Source organism: Cetorhinus maximus, chromosome 15 (genome assembly GCF_964194155.1).
Source record: "Cetorhinus maximus chromosome 15, sCetMax3.hap1.1, whole genome shotgun sequence".
Taxonomy (NCBI): Eukaryota; Metazoa; Chordata; class Chondrichthyes; order Lamniformes; family Cetorhinidae; genus Cetorhinus; species Cetorhinus maximus.
The window spans coordinates 38,557,275-38,574,823 of NC_135893.1; the positions used below are offsets into that span (position 1 = coordinate 38,557,275).

Genomic DNA, 17,549 nt, shown 5'->3' on the forward strand with positions numbered 1-17,549 from the left:
ACAGCATTACCCCTATCAATCTTCTTTGTTACCTCCTCAAAAAACTTCAGCAAGTTAGTTAAACATGATTTTCCCTTAATGAATCCATACTGGTTTTCCTTAATTATCCTGCACTTATCTAAGTGATTATTGATTTATCCCGTACTATAGTTTCCAGAAGTTTCCCTACCATGGAGGTCAAACTGACGGGCCTGAGGTTGCCAGCTTTACATTTGCATCCCTTTTTGAACAAGGGTATAACATTCTCAGTTCTCCAGTCCTCTGGCGCCTCCCCTCTGTCTAAGGAAGGCTAGAAGATTATCACTAGTGCCTCTGCAATTTCCACTCTCACTTCCCTCAGTACCCTTGGACGCATCTCATCCGCTCCTGGTACCTTAACTGTTTTACCTCCTTCAATTGTAAGTTCTTCTAGTGTACCAGTTACCTCCTCTCTCACCTCGACCTGGGTAGCAAATTCTTCCTTTGTTAAGACAGATGCAAAGTACTCATTCAACCTTTGCTATTTCTCCAGCCTCCACATGCAAACCGCACCCCCCAACCTGCCTTTTTGTCTCTAATTGGCCATACTCTTTGTTTTACCACACTTTTATTATTTATAAAAGACCTTGGGATTCCCTTTTATGTTTGCTGCCAGCCTCTTTTCATGCTCTCTCCTTGCTTTTCTTATTGGTTTCTTCACTTCCCCCCGGTCCTTCTATATTCAGCCTTATTATCCATTGTATTTTCTACTTGACTGACTGACTGTTAGTGGAAAATACCACTACGTGTAGCCACTGCATAGAAACAGCATGAAATGGCTTCCTTAACCTGTTCAAAATTTTTTTGGAGTTATTTTGCTTTTCCAGGGTTATTTGAGGTAGAAAGGACTTTTTTCAGGTCTGAAAGTGGTGGCCTTTGGTCCATTTGTGAATTTACGCAATACACACTGAAAATGATCTGATCAGGATACTCACTGCCCTGCAGGATAGCTTTGATGCACTCTATTTTTGCATCAAGCTGGCAAGGTGAGCAAATAGCTAGGACTCTATTTACAAGATTGTTGAGAAGGCCAGTCTTATAGCGTGTGCAGCTATACGAATCCCAATGTGTATAGTGACTGAAGGTAGGCTTGTGATAGACTCTAGTGAAGAACCCATTAGCGTATTTCTGAACTGGCACATTGAGGAAAGGGAGCTATATTTAAAGATTCCTCTATCTCAGAAGTGAATTTTAGTATAGGATAAAGCATATTAAGATGTGTAAGGAAATCCTTTCATGCAGCTGCAAATTCAAAGATCGTGAACATATCATCCATATATAGGAAATATGTGTGTACTGGGAGGTTAGGGCTCATTCCATTAAAAACATGTTTCTTGTGGAAACTGATAAAAATGTTAGTGAGCATTGGACCTGGAGGGGATTCTGTACTGTACTCAACCAGCCTGCGCTTGCAAAACCCAAACCAAATATATACTGTTAGACAATTCCACAATTGGGAAGCAGCTGATCAATCCTGAACACGCTAACAGCTACACTAACAACCAATTTAAGATAATCAGGCAAACGACATATATTCATATGCAGGGACCTGCTCTCTGCAAACAAAAAATGTTCAAGCCTTGCGCCTTTTTCTCATTACCTGGAAGCTTGGGGCGCCTATAGTTCCTTGTTGCTTTCTCCATGGCAACACCTCGGCCAGTCAGGGTAGACTTACCAACCAATCAGCACCCTTTGCTGTAGTATAAATTGTTGATTGTTTGAAATTTGGCATTCTTGCATTTGTCCTGATGACTGCAAGATGAACAGCTTTGGCAACATGTCTCCCTTTTCAGCAATATTCAAGCTCTGTCCTATGAGGTGACTTTTTATTAGCAAATATTCTGAGGGTTGTATAAATTGTTATTTAGAAAGGCACAGATTCATCGAGGGCAATCAGCATTGATTTGTTAAGGGAATGTCTTGTCTCACTAAATTGAATCCTTTGAAGGCCTGACAAGGAGTATTGATGAGGGTTGCATATTTACACTGATTTCCAGCAAGGCTTTAGACAAGGCCCCACATGGTGGACTGGTCAGAAAATTAAAAGCTCATGAGATTTAAGGGAAAGTGGCAAGTTGGATCCAAAATTAGGCCAGTGTCAGGAAGCAAAGATTAATGGCTGTTTTTGTGACTGTAAGGCTGTTTCCACTGGGATTCTATAGGGCTCTGTACTAGGTCCCTTACTTTTCGGGATATATATCAATGACCTAGGGCAGGATTTTCGCCTGATTATGGATGTGGGAATGACAAAAACATAGAATTTTTTTTCAGTAATTTCAAATTTGTGGTCTTTCCGACCCCACACTATGTTTGTGTGGCTTTTTCATGGATTGGGAAGGCCTTGGGTCGCAATTCAGTTCGCACCTCTTCTGAGGTCAGGGCTGCCATTGTGAAAGTTAAATTTCATGCCCCTGTGGCCACTCTCCCCCCACCCCCTCCCCCTAGCAATTTTCATGGGCTGGTGTGGGTTTTGGAAGCACTAAAAAAAAAACTTGTTGGAGAGTTTATAACCACTGGGGGAAGCTTGCTGAGCAGTCGGGAACATTCTGAAAGTAAGTATTAAATGTTTGGACAACTTCAAATGTCATTATTAGATGATGCAGTGATTCATCATAGGGCTCTGTCCTGAAAAGGCAAAATGACTATTATATTACCAGTATTGTTTAAGTGTTGAAATGCATTGGAGTACTTCTCCTATTGGACAAAATGCCACACTACATTCAAAACTGTCAAAAGACATGCTGGTAAACCCTATTTTCATGTTTTGAGCTATGATTTAAATGTCCAGAGATCTTTTAACTTTGAAATAAAAAAATTGTCCAGCTGTTGAAAATTAAAATCTGCTCCGCTCCATTACTTGGCAGGCAATATGCTTTGAAATGAAAAAAAGCACCATTTTCCCTTCAGTTGCATTGTTTGGAGCTGCAATGGTCTGTTTTGACAGCTGTGGCAATTATGAATGAGTTTCAAAGCAGCTAATGGCCTGAGTTCATCAAGTAGTCTACTGACACAGTTGTTCAGGGGAGTGAAAGCAAGGTTTGATTGACAATTTTTAAAATTAATACATAGTACGTGGGCGTCACTGGCTAGGTTAACATTTATTGCCCATCCCTAATTGCGCTTGAGAAGGTGGTGGTGAGCTGCCACTGCAGTCCATGTGGGGTAGGTACACCCAGTGGTGCAGGTACACCCACAGTGGTGTAGGGAGGGAGTTCCAGGATTTTGACCCAGCGACAGTGAAGGAATGGCGACACATTTCCAAGTCAGGATGATGAGTGGCTTGAAGGCGAACTTGCAGGTGGTGATGTTCCCATGTGTATGCTGCCCTTGTCCTTCTTGATGGTAGAGGTCGTGGGTTTGGAAGGTGCTGTGTAAGGAGGCTTGGTGAGTTCCTGCAGTGCATCTTATAGGTGGTACACACTACTGCCATTGTGTGTCAGTGGTGAAGGGAGTGGATATTTATGGATGCGGTGCCAAACAAGGCAAATGGAGATTATTCTATCACACTCCTGACTTGTGCCTTGTGGATGGTGGACAGACTTTGGGGAGTCAGGAGGCGAGTTACTCGTCGCAGGATTCCTAGCCTCTGACCGTTCTTGTAGCCACAGTATTTATATTATATTTATATTCCAGTTCAATTTCTGGTCAACGGTAACCCCCAGGATGTTGACAGTGGGGGATTCAGCGATGGTAGTGCCATTGAATGTCAAGGGTGATGGTTACATTTTCTCTTGTTGGAGATGGTCGTTGCCTGGCATTGTGTGGCATGAGTGTTACTTGCTATTTGTCAGCCCAAGCCTGGATATTGTCTAGATCTTGCTGTATTTGGACATGGACTGCTTCAGTATCTGAGGAGTCCCAAATGGTACTGAACATTGTGCAATCACCAGTCAACATACCCACTTCTGACCTTATGATGGAGGGAAGCTCATTGACGAAACAGATGAAGATGGTTGGGCCGAGGGCAATGCCTTGACGACCTCCTGCAGTTATGTCCTGGGGCTGTGATGATTTATCTCCAACAATGACAGCCATCTTCCTTTGTGCAAGGTATGACTCCAACCAATGGAGAGTATTCCCTCCCTACCTGCCCCGATTTCCACTGACGCCAGTTTTGCTAAGGCTCCTTGATGCCGCATTCGGTCAAATGCTGCCTTGATGTCAAGGGCAGTCACTCACACCTCACCTCTGGAGTTCAGCTCTTTTGTCCATGATTGGACCAGGGCTGTAATGAGGTCAGGAGCTGAGTGGCCCATGCAGAACACAAACCGAGAACCAGTGAGCAGCTTATTGCTAAGCAAGTGCTGCTCGATAGCACTGTTGATGATCCCTTCCATCACTTTACTGATGATTGGGAGTTTACTGATGGGGCAGTTATTGTTCGGATTGCATTTGTCCTGCTTTTTGTGTACAGGACATACATGGGCAATTTTCCACATTGCCGGGTAGATGCCAGTTTGTAGCTATACTGGAATAGCTTGGGTAGGGGCATGGCAACTTCTGGAGCATATGTCTTCAGTATTGTTGTCAGAATATTGTCAGGGCTGATAGCCTTTGCAGTATCTTTAAGAGGTTGTAATACCTTTATCAGTCTTTGATTTGGTTTCAGAAAACATGTTTATTTGTTTTCAAACATAATGACCATTTAAGGGGATTTCAATTTTTTTCAGTGGAAATATAGTTTTTTTCATTGCAGTATGGATGGCAGTGTGTTTGAATGGCAATTTTATTAGATTACATAGTGGATACTGGGTGAGTGGCTATGGGGAATACATGGGAGGCATGGAGGGGCCATGTGGGGATATGAGCGGGCATGGAAGTGAGGGTTAGGAGGCATAAGAATGATGTTGGGAGATAGGCTTCTGTCCCCGCAAACTGAGTTGGGCCTTCTAATCAGCCCACTTCCACACTTACCCTACTCTGCATCACGGCTTGCAAAACCTGACCGCTCCCTGCCCATATGGCTAGAATGGAGTTTGGAGGGGGGCCCGGGGGTTGGATATCGTGAATGGGCTAAACTCATGTGTTCTGAGCCCAAGACAAAAATCCAGGCCCTAGATTTAGTAGAAGGGGCATTATTAAGAAGTTTGCGGATGATACAAAAATTATAATGAAGACAGCAGCTGCAGACTACATGTGGAAGAGGTCAATGGACTGGTAAAGTGGGGAGAAAAGTAGCAAATGTAATTCAATCCAGAGAAGTGTGAGGTATTGCGTTTAGAGAGGCTTAAATATGGCAAAGGAATACACAATAAATGATGTGAAACTGAGAAGTGTAGGGAACAGAGGGATATTGGGTGCATGTTCACAGATTCCTGAAAGTAACAGGACAGGTAGATAAGGTAGTTAAGAAGGCTTCCTCTATTAGCCAAAGCATTGAAATATAAGAGCAGGGAGGCTATGCTAGAACTGTATGAAACACTAATTAGGCCACAGGTAGAATGCTACATACAGTTTTGCATTAGGGAAGGATGTGATGGCACTGGAGAGGATCCAGAGGAGATTTGTGAGAACGTTGCCGGAAATGGAAAATCTTTGCTATGAGGAAATATTGGATAGACTAGGGTTGTTTTCTTTAGAACAGAGGCGGTTGGGGGGCCTATAATTGAGGTGTATAAAATTATAAGGGAACTGGGAAGATTGGATTGAAAGGACCTATTTCCATTAGCAGAAAGGTTAATGATCAGGGGACATAGTTTTAAAGTAATTGGCAGAAGGTGTAGAGGGGAATTGAGGAGAATTTCTTTCACCTAGAGGGTGGTTGGTGTCTGGAACTCACTGCCTAAAGGGTGGTAGAAGCAGAAACACTCATCAGGTTTTAAAGATAGTTATGGATAGTTACAGCTTGAAGTGCTGTAACTTACAGGGCAACAGACCAAGAGATGGAATGTGGGATTTAGCTGAATAGCTTTCAGACAACACAGATACAATGTGCTGAATGGCCTCCTTCTGTGCTATAAATTTTCTGTGTTCTTTGAATAGTTAGAAGATAATTCCAAGAGGATAAAAAATACCTGGAAAAACTCAGCAGGTCTGGTAGCATTGGCGGAGAAGAGTACAGTTGACGTTTCGAGTCCTCATGACCCTTCAACAGAACTAAGGAAAAATAGGAGAGGGGTGAAATATAAGCTGGTTTAAGGGGGGGGGGGAAGAGAAGGGTGGGGGGTTGAGGGGTGGCTGTTGGGGAAGCAGTGATAGAAGAAGATAACCAAAAGATGTCACAGACAAAAGGACAAAGAGGTGTTGAAGGTGGTGATATTATCTATAAGAATGTGCTAATTAAGAATGGATAGCAGGACAAGCAAGGTAGCCCACCTATTTCCATTATTTTTAATGTATTCCACCAATCATTTATCTATACCTTTTAGTCTTATTTCACCCCACCCCCACTAGAGCTACCTTGCTTGTCCTGCTATCCATTCTTAATTAGCACATTCTTTTAGATAATATCACCACCTTCAACACCTCTTTGTTCTTTTATCTGTGACATCTTTTGGTTATCTCCTTCTATCACTGCTTGCTTGTCCCAACAACCACCCCCGCCATTCTCTCTCCCCCCCACTTAAACCAGCTTATATTTCACCCCTCTCCTAATTTTACTTAGTTCTGTTGAAGGGTCACGAGGACTCGAAACGTCAACTGTACTCTTCTCTGCCGATGCTGCCAGACCTGCTGAGTTTTTCCAGGTATTTTTTATTTTGGATTTCCAGCATCCGCAGTTTTTTTGTTTTTATGATTCCAAGAGGCTCTGCTTGACAGGATCCTTAAACAACACAGGGAAAGGTGGGGGTTTGTGAACAAATGATTATGATACTGCCCTAATCCATTTTACACACAGTTCCCAGCCTGCTTGCATTGTGTGATTTATAAACATGAATGCGTGATAATGTGGCCGTGGTGCTGTTGAAGAAGCAGCATTGCTCTTTAGTGTGCTGAGTATGCATGTGGCGCAATGAACTAAAGTTGTATACTAAAGTGAGGCCAGTTCATTTAAATAAGTATTCAGCGTTTCCAGCACACAAAACTCAGAAGGCTCATTATCTGGCATCAGCTGCTCTTCAAGGCTGGCTATTTTCCATTGTATTTATGCTGAAGGGTAGAAATGGTTGCAGCAAGACTGGAACAATAAATGACATCCTTCTAGGATACGATTTCATGGCAGAGAAGGGAGCACAGGCAGGATGAGAAAATAGGAACGAGTTGCACAAGAGCAGCCTGGATGGAGGTGGGAAGAATCAGTTCAGTCTTAACCGTGATCAGATCCTGGGAACTGGTGAGGTGGATGTTTATTGGCTTCAGTAAAGCTGCCAAAGTAAGTCTGTTCACTATTTGCCTAAGTTTGTAATGTTACCTAACAATGCATCTTAAAAGTTCATTGGGCAGGGATCTTCCAAGCAATGATAAGTGGATTGCTGTTGCTCTCGAAGATTCCCCCAATTCGACTCTGGTATGCAGTTCCTCCGGGATCTTCTGATCCCAGCTGTCAAAGAAATGCACAGCACAGCGCCCCTCTTAAAACTCTCTCAGAGCTGAGTAGAGTTGGGAGAAGACGACCCCATTTTTACAACACTAGCTGCCGTATGCTAATTTTAAAGATCCAGTCTTTGAATGTTAATGAAGGGGTGGATGGGTAAAGTGGGTGATTGGGTAGGGTGAGTGGGTGGGTAGGTTTGCCAGGTAGGTGAGTAGGGTAGGTGGAATGGTGAGGTGGGTGACAGTGGGAGAGGGAAAGAGAGGGAGCAGGAGAGGAAGAGAGGGAGAAGTACAGAGAGGGATGGGAAAAGGAAGTGCAGTACTCTATCAGTGCAGCTCTGACAACACAGCGCTCCCTCACTAGGTCCATCTGACAATGCAACACTTCCACAGAACTGCCTGTCTGATAGTGAAGCATCCTCTTAGCATTCAGCTTACAGCAGTGCAGCACTCCCTTAATCCTGCCCCTCTGACAGCATATTACTCCCTCCAAACTGCATCTCTGACTGTGCAGCAGTGGATTAATATTTAACCTCTGACACTGCAGAGGTCCCGCTCTACTGCATCTCTGACAGTACTGCAGCCCTTTGTTACTCTCACTAAGAAAGGGCAGTACTCCTTTTTAACTGGCCATTGAGTAATGCCGTGCTCTCTCAGTCCTGGCCCTCCTGGCAGTACCCATTAGTACTGCCCCAACATCAGTTCTACTTTCCCTGAGTCACAACCTCAGACATTACAGCATTTCATCAGCACTGTGCACCAACAGGACAGCATTCTCTCAATACCAACCAATAGACTGGCAGAGATTTTGCAGGCTTTGTGACTCTTTTTTCTTTCGCTGCTTCTCTTCGGCCTCGTTGTCCAACAGTTGGTCAAAGCGATTGGTGACAGCATATCTGAAAGTCTCCTGCATGGCGGCAGAGGGTCTGGCCAGACTCCTTGACCTCTAAAGGTTCCCTTTCTCCTGCCCTTTCAGCTCCAGCAATCATAGATCTGTCTCTGGAGGAGCAGCAAGAGTGGGAGTGAGGGAACCTGTGATTGGAAAAGCTGAGCAGCCGGCATGGGAGAATTTGAGACTGGAGCAGCAATCTGTCTCTCCCACAATTCACTGCTCCTCCAATCACAGCTCTGCAGTCATTTCCTGCTCTCACTGACTGACAGCAAAGTTGCAATTTTTTTTAAACCCAATCAGCTCCAAAGGTTAGAACATAAATTTAAACTGGCGAATTTCTGAAAAGCCAATGTCAGAAATGCACCAAGCAGTGGAAAATTCTCATCCCTGCTGACACGAGGTAGTTATGGTGCTTTTCAGTCAGTAAGAGGTGCACGGTCAGAGAGGGGAGACTTTGACCTGAGTGACACAAAGACCGAGTGAGTATATCTGGGACTTTGGTTCAAAGTGAGAATTTGGTGCATGGTGGGGTGGGGGAAGAGGTGCTTTCGGTAAGGTTTACTGCAAAAAGTAGTGTGCTGAGTGGGCAGTTCGGTGAAGAGCGGGGAGGAGGTCCTTTTCATCTTCTACAATTTTAGCCTCCAGTATTTAATTTCCACTTTGGTGCAGCAGAAGGAGCAGGTAAACCAGTAACTGATATTATTAGTTTTATCAGTATTGTAAGCTGTATTGTTTTATCAGTATTGTAAAGTTCACTGGCAGTGCCAAAACCCATTGAGAGGTGTGACTTTATTAATTATAATCAATTAGCAATGATTAATTAATGGATGGGGTGCCAATCAAGCAGGTGCTTTGTCCTGGATGGTGTCAACCTTCTTGAGTGTTGTTGCAGCTGCACTCATTCGGGCAAGTGGACAGTATTCCATCACACTCCTGACTTGTGCCTCGTAGATGGTGGACAGGCTTTGGGCAGTCAGTCTGACATAGTCATACTCACAGAATTATATCTTACATACAATGTCCCAGACACCACCTTCACCATCCCTGGGTATGTCCCCCACACAGTCCTTGTGGAAACAAAGTCCCATCTTCACACTGAGGATGCCCTCCATGTTGTGTGGTACTACCACCGTGCTAAGCGGGATAGATTTCAAATAGATCTAGCAACTCAAGACTGGGCATCCATGAGGTCCTTTGGGCCATCAGCAGCAGCAGAATTGTACTCAACCACAATACGTAGCCTCATGGCCTGGCATCTCCCCCACTCTACCATTACCACCAAGCCAGGAGATCAACCTTGGTTCAATGAAGAGTACAGGAGGGCATGACAGAAGTAGCATCAGGCATACCTAAAAATGAGGTGTCAACCTGATGAAGCCACAACTCAGGGCTACTTGCGTGCCAAACAGCAAAAGCAGCATGCGACAGACAGAGCTATGTGATTCCACAACCAGTGGATCAGATCTAAGCTCTGCAGTCCTGCCACATTCAGTTGTGAATGGTGGTGGGCAATTAAATAACTCACTGGAGGAGGAGGCTCCACAAATATCCCCATCCTCAAAAATGGGGAAGCCCAGCACGCCAGTGCAAAAGACAAAGTTGAAGCATTTGCAACAATCTTCCACTCCCTCAGTCTCTAACTGGCCTGTGACCAAAACAAGAGGTTTCTCCATGTGTGGGCTCACTTTCCTGGCAGCTGCTATGACCCATTCATCCTCCACCAGTTCAAACTGCCTCAGATCTTCACTCAAACCCCAAAAATAAGTGAAAGGATCCTAGGGGACAAGGGATAACCCTGGAAGGCATGGCTACTCACCCCATTTGGGAGCCACAGACAGTGGTGATACAACTACCTACTCACTAGAACCACCGGTTACCAGGCCATTGAGCTTCTCAATATGTGTTTCCAGTGCATGGACTGGTCAGATGGCACCCTCCAATTCCCTCTTCCAAGGTTTTCTGTTATTGTCTTGGTCTGCAGCATGTTCTGTAACATGACCCCCTACAGAGGTGGACCTTGAGGATTGTGAGGCTCTGGAAGGAGATATCCCGTCAGAGGAAGAGTAGGTGCAGGGGGTAAGAGAGGAGGAGGAATTGGTGGAAGAGGGAGATGTTGCTGAATGTTGAGGTGTCCTTGCTCCACAACAAGGTGGCCGGGCACAGCTCAGGATACGAAGGGCTCATGTGGATGTCATTAATTTCAATCTCCTGACTCAGGGATATTTCAGCTGCATCTCTCTCATCCAGGTCGAGGGGAATTGCATGGAAGGGAATCTGGGATACCTGACAAAAAGAAAAAGACTTGCCTTTATATAACACTTTCATGACCACTGAATGTCTTTAAGTACTTTCAACCAATGAAGTAATTTTTGGAATGTAATCAGTACTGTAGGAAAAGCAGTAGCCAATTTGCACACAGCAAGCTCCCACAAATAGCAATGGGATAATGACCAGATAATCGGTTTTGTAATGTTGATTGAAGGATAAATATTGACTAGGACACCAGGGATAAATCCCCTGCTCATCTGTGAAATAGTGCCATAGGATGTTTTACTTCCACCCAAACAGGCAGGGATTTAATATCTCATCGAAAATAATACTGCATTAGAGTGTCAAGCTTAATTTTTGTGCTCAAAGCCTCAAACGGGACTTGAACCCAGGACCTTGTTAGTCAGAGGCAAGAATGATCCCAACTGAGCCATTGCAGACATGGGTAACCTGGAAGGAGAGAAAGCAAAGAGGTGTGCATGCTCCTAGTGAATTTTGTGGAGAGGAAGAAAGGACACCAGTTGTGGAGGTTTAATGAGAGACATGGGCGCAAGAGGACAATAGACTGAGGGTGAATGCTGGCTTTTGGATGGGGATACGAGAATGTAAGAAATAGGAACAGTAGGCAATTCGGCTCCTCGAGACTGCACAGCAATTCAATTAGATTTTGGCTGATCTGATCTTGGCCTCAACTCCACTTTCCTGCATGTTCCCCATGACACTTGGCTCCCCTGCAGCTGAAAAATCTGCCACACTCAGCCTTGAATATATTCAATGACTCGGCCTCTACAGCTCCCTGAGTAGAGATTCCAAAGAGTCACGCCCCTCAGCATAGAAATTCCTCCTTGCCTTCATTGTAAATTGGCACCCCTTATTTAGGGAGGGATATACTTGCATTGGAAGCAGTTGAGAGAAGGTTCACTAGTTTCATCCCTGGGTTGAAGGGGTTGTCTTATGAGCGAAGGTCGAGCAGGTTGGGTCTAAACTAATTGGACTTTAGAGAAATGGGAGGTGACCTTATTGAAATCATTCTGAAACCACGTCCGCTGGTTCTACATTTCCCTTTGAGGGGAAACATTCTCTCAGCATCCACCCTGTCAAGCTCTCTCAGAATCTTACATATTTCCATAATAAACTGGGAAAATCTGTTAGTGGGTAAAATGACTGAAGATCTTTGGGCGATGTTCAAAAGGGATTTTAACACGGTATAGAACCAATTTATACCCATAAGGAGTAAGATCAGTACTTGCCAAAATAAAGATTTTACAGAATTTTACGCTTTTGGAGTACGCCTGCGGTGATCCCAAACTCGTGTGGTCGTCGGGCAGGCGTCCCAACGTCATCGCGCGATATTACAGTCAATGGGCATGTGTGGGAGTTGGACGTGTGTCGCCGACAATCAAAGGGGCAATTAAGCCCATTAAAAAGGCAATTGTCCAGAATTTTACATAACCCGTGCAATTTAATGCTCTGCGCACAGGCCACTCGGCCAGGTGGCCATCACGTTTTAATTGCAACTTGATCCAGGGCGTGTTAAGAGTTGACCAGGATCACGGCAATTTGAGTAGGTAGGAGATTAGGTGAGAGTTGGTTGGAGGTAGTTTTCAGACAGTTCATTGCATATTCTGCGTTTTCTGGAGGACTCTTTGGGTTACAAGCTTTCACACAGACTTTGTGCCAAGTTCCCTCTTCAGTACACTCTCTTGTGCCATCTGTATTTCAGCAAATGGGGATTGCCTGCACTGCTGGAGCGACCTCCTCCAAAGAGGACAAGAGGACCAGGAGGGAGCATGGAGGAGACCAAGTGTCCGCAGGCAACGCCCCAGAGTGCGATCTGTGGGAAGAGAGGCGCAGCCAGAGGGGGTGCAGGGCCAGCAGTAAGTGTAAGGCGGAAGGGTCCACAGAAGACACCATTATCCTGCAGCCTTTCTAGGGACACTGTGACCTCCGTTTGCCAGATGATTGGCCCAGAGATCGCCTCAAACTATGTAGACTTAAGAGCCAGCTGCGTCAAGCTGGTCAGTGACACGCTGGTCAGACTGGTCAGTAACTTCATTCATTTCCGGACCAACAAAGTCAGCCAGAGGCTTTGCAGCAATTGCTGAGTTTTCCCGCATCCAGGGAGCTGCAGATTACACGCACGTGGCCATAAAGGTGCCAGAGGGGGAGGTCGTTGCCTTCGTCAACAAAGGGGTTCCACTCCATGAACGTCCAGCTTCTTTGTTACCACAAGACTCTGATATTGTAGGTATGCGCCAGGGACTATGGCAGCTGCCATGATGTGTACATCCTGCGACATTCTCAGAAGCCAAGGCTGTTCGTTGCTCCAGCTCGGTTGGATGGTTGACTCCTGGGTGACAAAGGCTATCCCTTGAAAAGGTGGCTCATGACACCATTCGGACACCCAAGGACAGAAGGAGAGGAGAGGGACAATCAAAGTCATGCCTCTACAAGGATGGTAATTAAGAGGGTCATTGGGCTGCTCAGGATGAGGTTCCGCTGCCTGGACCAATCGGGGGAGTACTGCAATATCCTCCAGAGCGCATCTCACTTATTCTTGTTGTCTGCTGCACTCTGCAAAATCTGGCTCTGTCAAGGGAGGGACCTATTGGAGGACGATAGCAGGGATGCTGCAACACAGGCTGCAGAGGACAATTCAAGTGACGGGTCTAAGGAGGAGCCGAAGGAGGCCCAGGGTGAGGAGGTGGATGCCGAAGTGAAGAATCATATGGGAGAAAGGGAGAACAGGGAGGCCTTGATTCTCCGTACTTTCAGCTGGGCATCCAAGGCATGACTTGAAAGTGAGGGCAAGGATGAAGCCACCTTACTGACCGTCCTGATGAGGCCACCCTATTACCCTTATGTCAAGTGTTGACCTCTAAAATAAAGTTTGCTGCCCTTCCCGTCTGTCACATGCCACTCTCATGCCCATCACCTATGAAAAACATAAAGCACATTCAGGTCATTACACATAATGAAATATTTATATGGTGGTGCTGGAAACAAATTGTACAGAGCTGACGTATCAATTAAAGTTATATCACCCGTGACAATCCCTTGTGTTTAAAGTGCCTTAAACTTCACCTTGCAAGTGCTGCGTATTGGTGACCACCCTAACCCCCTAACCCCCACCGCTGGCAGCAGCACTGAGGCAGCCTGCTGACTCTGATGTCCTGTCGGGCTTAATGACCTTGGCGGCCATCCTCTGGTGGCACTTGTGTAGGCACCGTCTGGGTGGGAGCGTCCAGCATCATGGCTGGGCACTCATCAGTCATCGTGACCTCATCAGATGCGATGGCCACTGGCAGAAGGGCAGTGGAGCTGCTGCCTTCACCCAGAGCACCCTGAGAAGTGTCCGCAGAGATGACATGCAGCTTGCCCGGCAGCATGTGGTTGGTTTGAACCTCCCTGCTCACTACTGATGGATGGGCACCTAGCATAGTCACCAGGTGCCCATCCATCTCACACTGGTAGTGACCTGCTGAGGTCACTGCCAGTGTGTGGGCTTGCAGGTCCGAGCGCAACCCCAGAAACCCCTGATTGAGTTCCTGGAGCTGCCTCTCCATGATAGTCACCACTCTCTCTTTGGAGGCGGCTATGCGTTGAGTTCCGGGTCAACGCAGTGCTCACGCTCCACATGGATTTCTCCAAGACAGAGACCACGGGCTGAATCCCCCCCCCTCCACATTGGTGGTGGTGGTGGTGGGGGGTGGTGGTGGTTTGTGCAGGGGCAGGTGGGAGCAAGCGCGAACCCAATCGACGCCCCCGATTGGTGCACGCCGCCATTTTATGTGAGTGGGCCAATTAAGGCCCGCCCAACGTGAAGCACACCTGGAAGCGCTGTGCGCTCCCTGTGCGGGCAGAGGGGGGGATTCCCTGAGTCGGGGCCTGCGCTCTTTCACGTATTTTTATTTGTTTAAGTTCTGATTTGTTTCAGTTAACTGTCACATGAGCTGGGACATGTCCATTAATTTTTGCAAAAAATTTTATTTAATTAATAAACCCTTCATGAAACCTCATCCCAACCTGTGGATGAGGTTTCATGAAAATTACGAAGGCTGCCTGGGCTCTTCGCCTGCCCGCCAACCTTAAGTTTGGACATGCAGCATTCTTAACAACTTTAATTATTTCTTAATGGCCTTAATTGGCCTTTGACAGTTCGGCGGGCCAAACTGACAATCTAAATGTCGCGCGGTGACATCGGAACGCACGCCCGATGTCACTGCGTGCCATTTTAAGTGTCGGCAAGCGGGTCTCGAGCCCGCTCGCCGACCCAAAAATTCTGCCCCATGGCATGCAGACCCTCAGGGATTTCCACCAAATCTTCCCATGGATCCCACTGGACATCCAGCATCTGCCACCTGATGGACGACTCCAGCGGCTCATCACCTACCTCGGACTCAGCATGATACTGGTCTCCAGAAATCCTCCGACTGCCGGCTCCCTGGGCACTCGCTGCCTCCGCCATCTCATCATGCAAGTGTGATGTGCCGTCATCACTGCGCACTACTATCTGAACCGATGTGCTACCGCCCACCGGTGTGCCTGTGTCTGCGCTGGTGCTTGGTACGGAGAGAGAGGATGTGACGCGGGTGCATCTGTCTGCGGCTCCTCCTCTGGTGTCCATCTCAAACTTGGGAGAGGATCAGGAGGTTGGCCACCTCATCACCCGTTTGTTAGCGCTCCTGCGCAATATAGCTTCTCTTCTCCTGCACAGAAAAAAGTGCTCTCATTAGTCCCCCCTCTACCTGGCACACTATACCTGCCTCGCCACCACTCCCCCCTCCAATGAGACCCAGGTTGAGGTGCCCATCAGATTGGCACACCTCACCCTTGTACACAACCAAGCCAAGTGCCCACATTTCCCAGACAAGAATATGTGCCATTTGGCACTCTGCATTTCAGAGCCCTGAGCACCACAAAGAGCGGCCCCCCTCCAATACATCTATACACAGTTTCATGCCAAGTTGGTGCTTATCCTTGCGGAGCATAGAAGCTCACTGAGCCTTTGCTGGCAGTGGATCCATGTGCAGCACACATCATCATGCCCAATCAACTGCAAGCCACCTCCATCCATGACTTCTTGGTTTGGTGAGGTGGCCTCCTCTTGCCATCCCATTGTATTAGGATTTTCCATCCGGCACTCATTGCCTCCAGGAGAGCGCATATGCAGTCATCAGAGAAGCGGCGGGGGTGGTGGTGGTGGTGGTGGGGGGGGGGGGGGGGGAGGAAAAGAGTGCCCACTGGCATTGTCTTTCCGTCTGGTGTGAGCAGTGGCTCCTGAGGTCATAACTCCTGCCAATGGAAATCCTTCAATTCAATCTGAAACAGCTCCTGGATGCCCCTCAGCAACTTCTGACTGCCTTCAGGGAACTTTACAGCCTTTATAATTTTTAACCCTCCTTGCGGGTCCCCATTGGACTCTACGCCCGTCATGCTCCCACTGGCAGTGCTAAGCAACTGTCAGTGCACATTTTATGCTGGCCGGCCCTTAATTTGCCAGCTGGCGTGAAATTAGGTTCAGCTTGCAATTGCAAGCAGAATAGATATCACATCCGCTTCCGGCCCACTAATCGTGTGCGCACATTGAGCGCAAAATTCAGGCCATGGACAACTGAAGCGATAAGGGATAACTTAAAACTAAAAGAAAGAGAATACTAAATGTAAGAACTAGCATAAATCCTGGTGACAAGGAGGCATACAAGGAACAACAAATGGTGACAAAGCAGATGGTAAGAACGACAATAAGTATGAAGCTTGAGAGGGCTATCAAAATCAACACAAAAGAACTTTACAATTGTTAGAAAAAAAGAGGATGGTCAGGAGCAATGTGATAATATTGATATTGTAATTACAGGAAGAAAATGGTAGACAAAAACATAATACTTTCCATTAGTATTTACAGTGGAGGAAGAAGATAGCATGTCTGAATTCTCAAGGAAACTAATATAGAATTAGGGACAAGGACTTACCAAATGAATGTAAGCAAATAACAGTAACAAAGAAAATAACGGCGCCAAAGAGTGACAAATCCCTGGGACCAAATAGTTTCCACGACAAGTTTTAAAGGAAGTGGATGAGAAATTTGCAGATTCTCAACTCTAATCTTCAAGTGTTCTAATCTAGGGTCTGGATGATTGACGCTTTTATTTGGCTGTAGTAAAAAGGCTTTTTTTAAGAAAGTGGAAAGTTATCAATAAATGACTGGTTTTACGAAAGCTTTTTTTTTACACATCCTACTATCACTATAGCGTTCATTGCTTCTATACGGTATATAGTAGGTGAATGGGCATGGAAGTGCCATAGCTTGGCATGGGAGACATGAAGAGCCATGAAGGTAGTTTGGGGGGCACCTCTGAGGTGCCATGAACCACGACTCTTTGTAAAGCTGGCTCAACTCCATGAATATTGCAGAGCACTAGGACATGCCCATTCCTGCAATGAAGCTGGCCAGGTCGGGTATACAGGGCGTGGACTCTCGACCCGAACCAGACCAGAACTTAAAAGACACTCTCGAAAATCGGAAACCCTGGGAACGGGGTCAGGAATCCCCGAATCGGAACCTACGCATCACTTTAAAAAGCTTCTGAGTCATCCCAACTCAGTGAAAATCCAGCCCTCTGTTTCACCCTGAACAAAAGGAAACATTGAAACTCAATGTCAGTAAGGCGGGTGTGAATGGATCCTATCAACCTTCCAATGTATTATGATGGTTTCTCTCATCCAGCCTAGGCTGGGTGAATCTCAAGTTATCAAAAAACAACACAGGATGATTGGGATCAGACACATCACCCTTTGTTTGGAAAACGAACTTTGAACTTGTGGACGTCATGTGATGAGAGAACATTTTGTTGTCTGCTTTTAAATCAGCAAGAAGCTGCTTGCAGACAGTTCCACC

General features: G+C 46.2%; 1 protein-coding gene across 7 annotated transcripts in view; it reads right to left on the reverse strand.

The window, feature by feature from the left end:
- Positions 1–17,549, reverse strand: part of tmem269 (transmembrane protein 269) — a 150,824-nt gene that overhangs the window by 65,111 nt on the left and 68,164 nt on the right. The window lies entirely within an intron of this gene.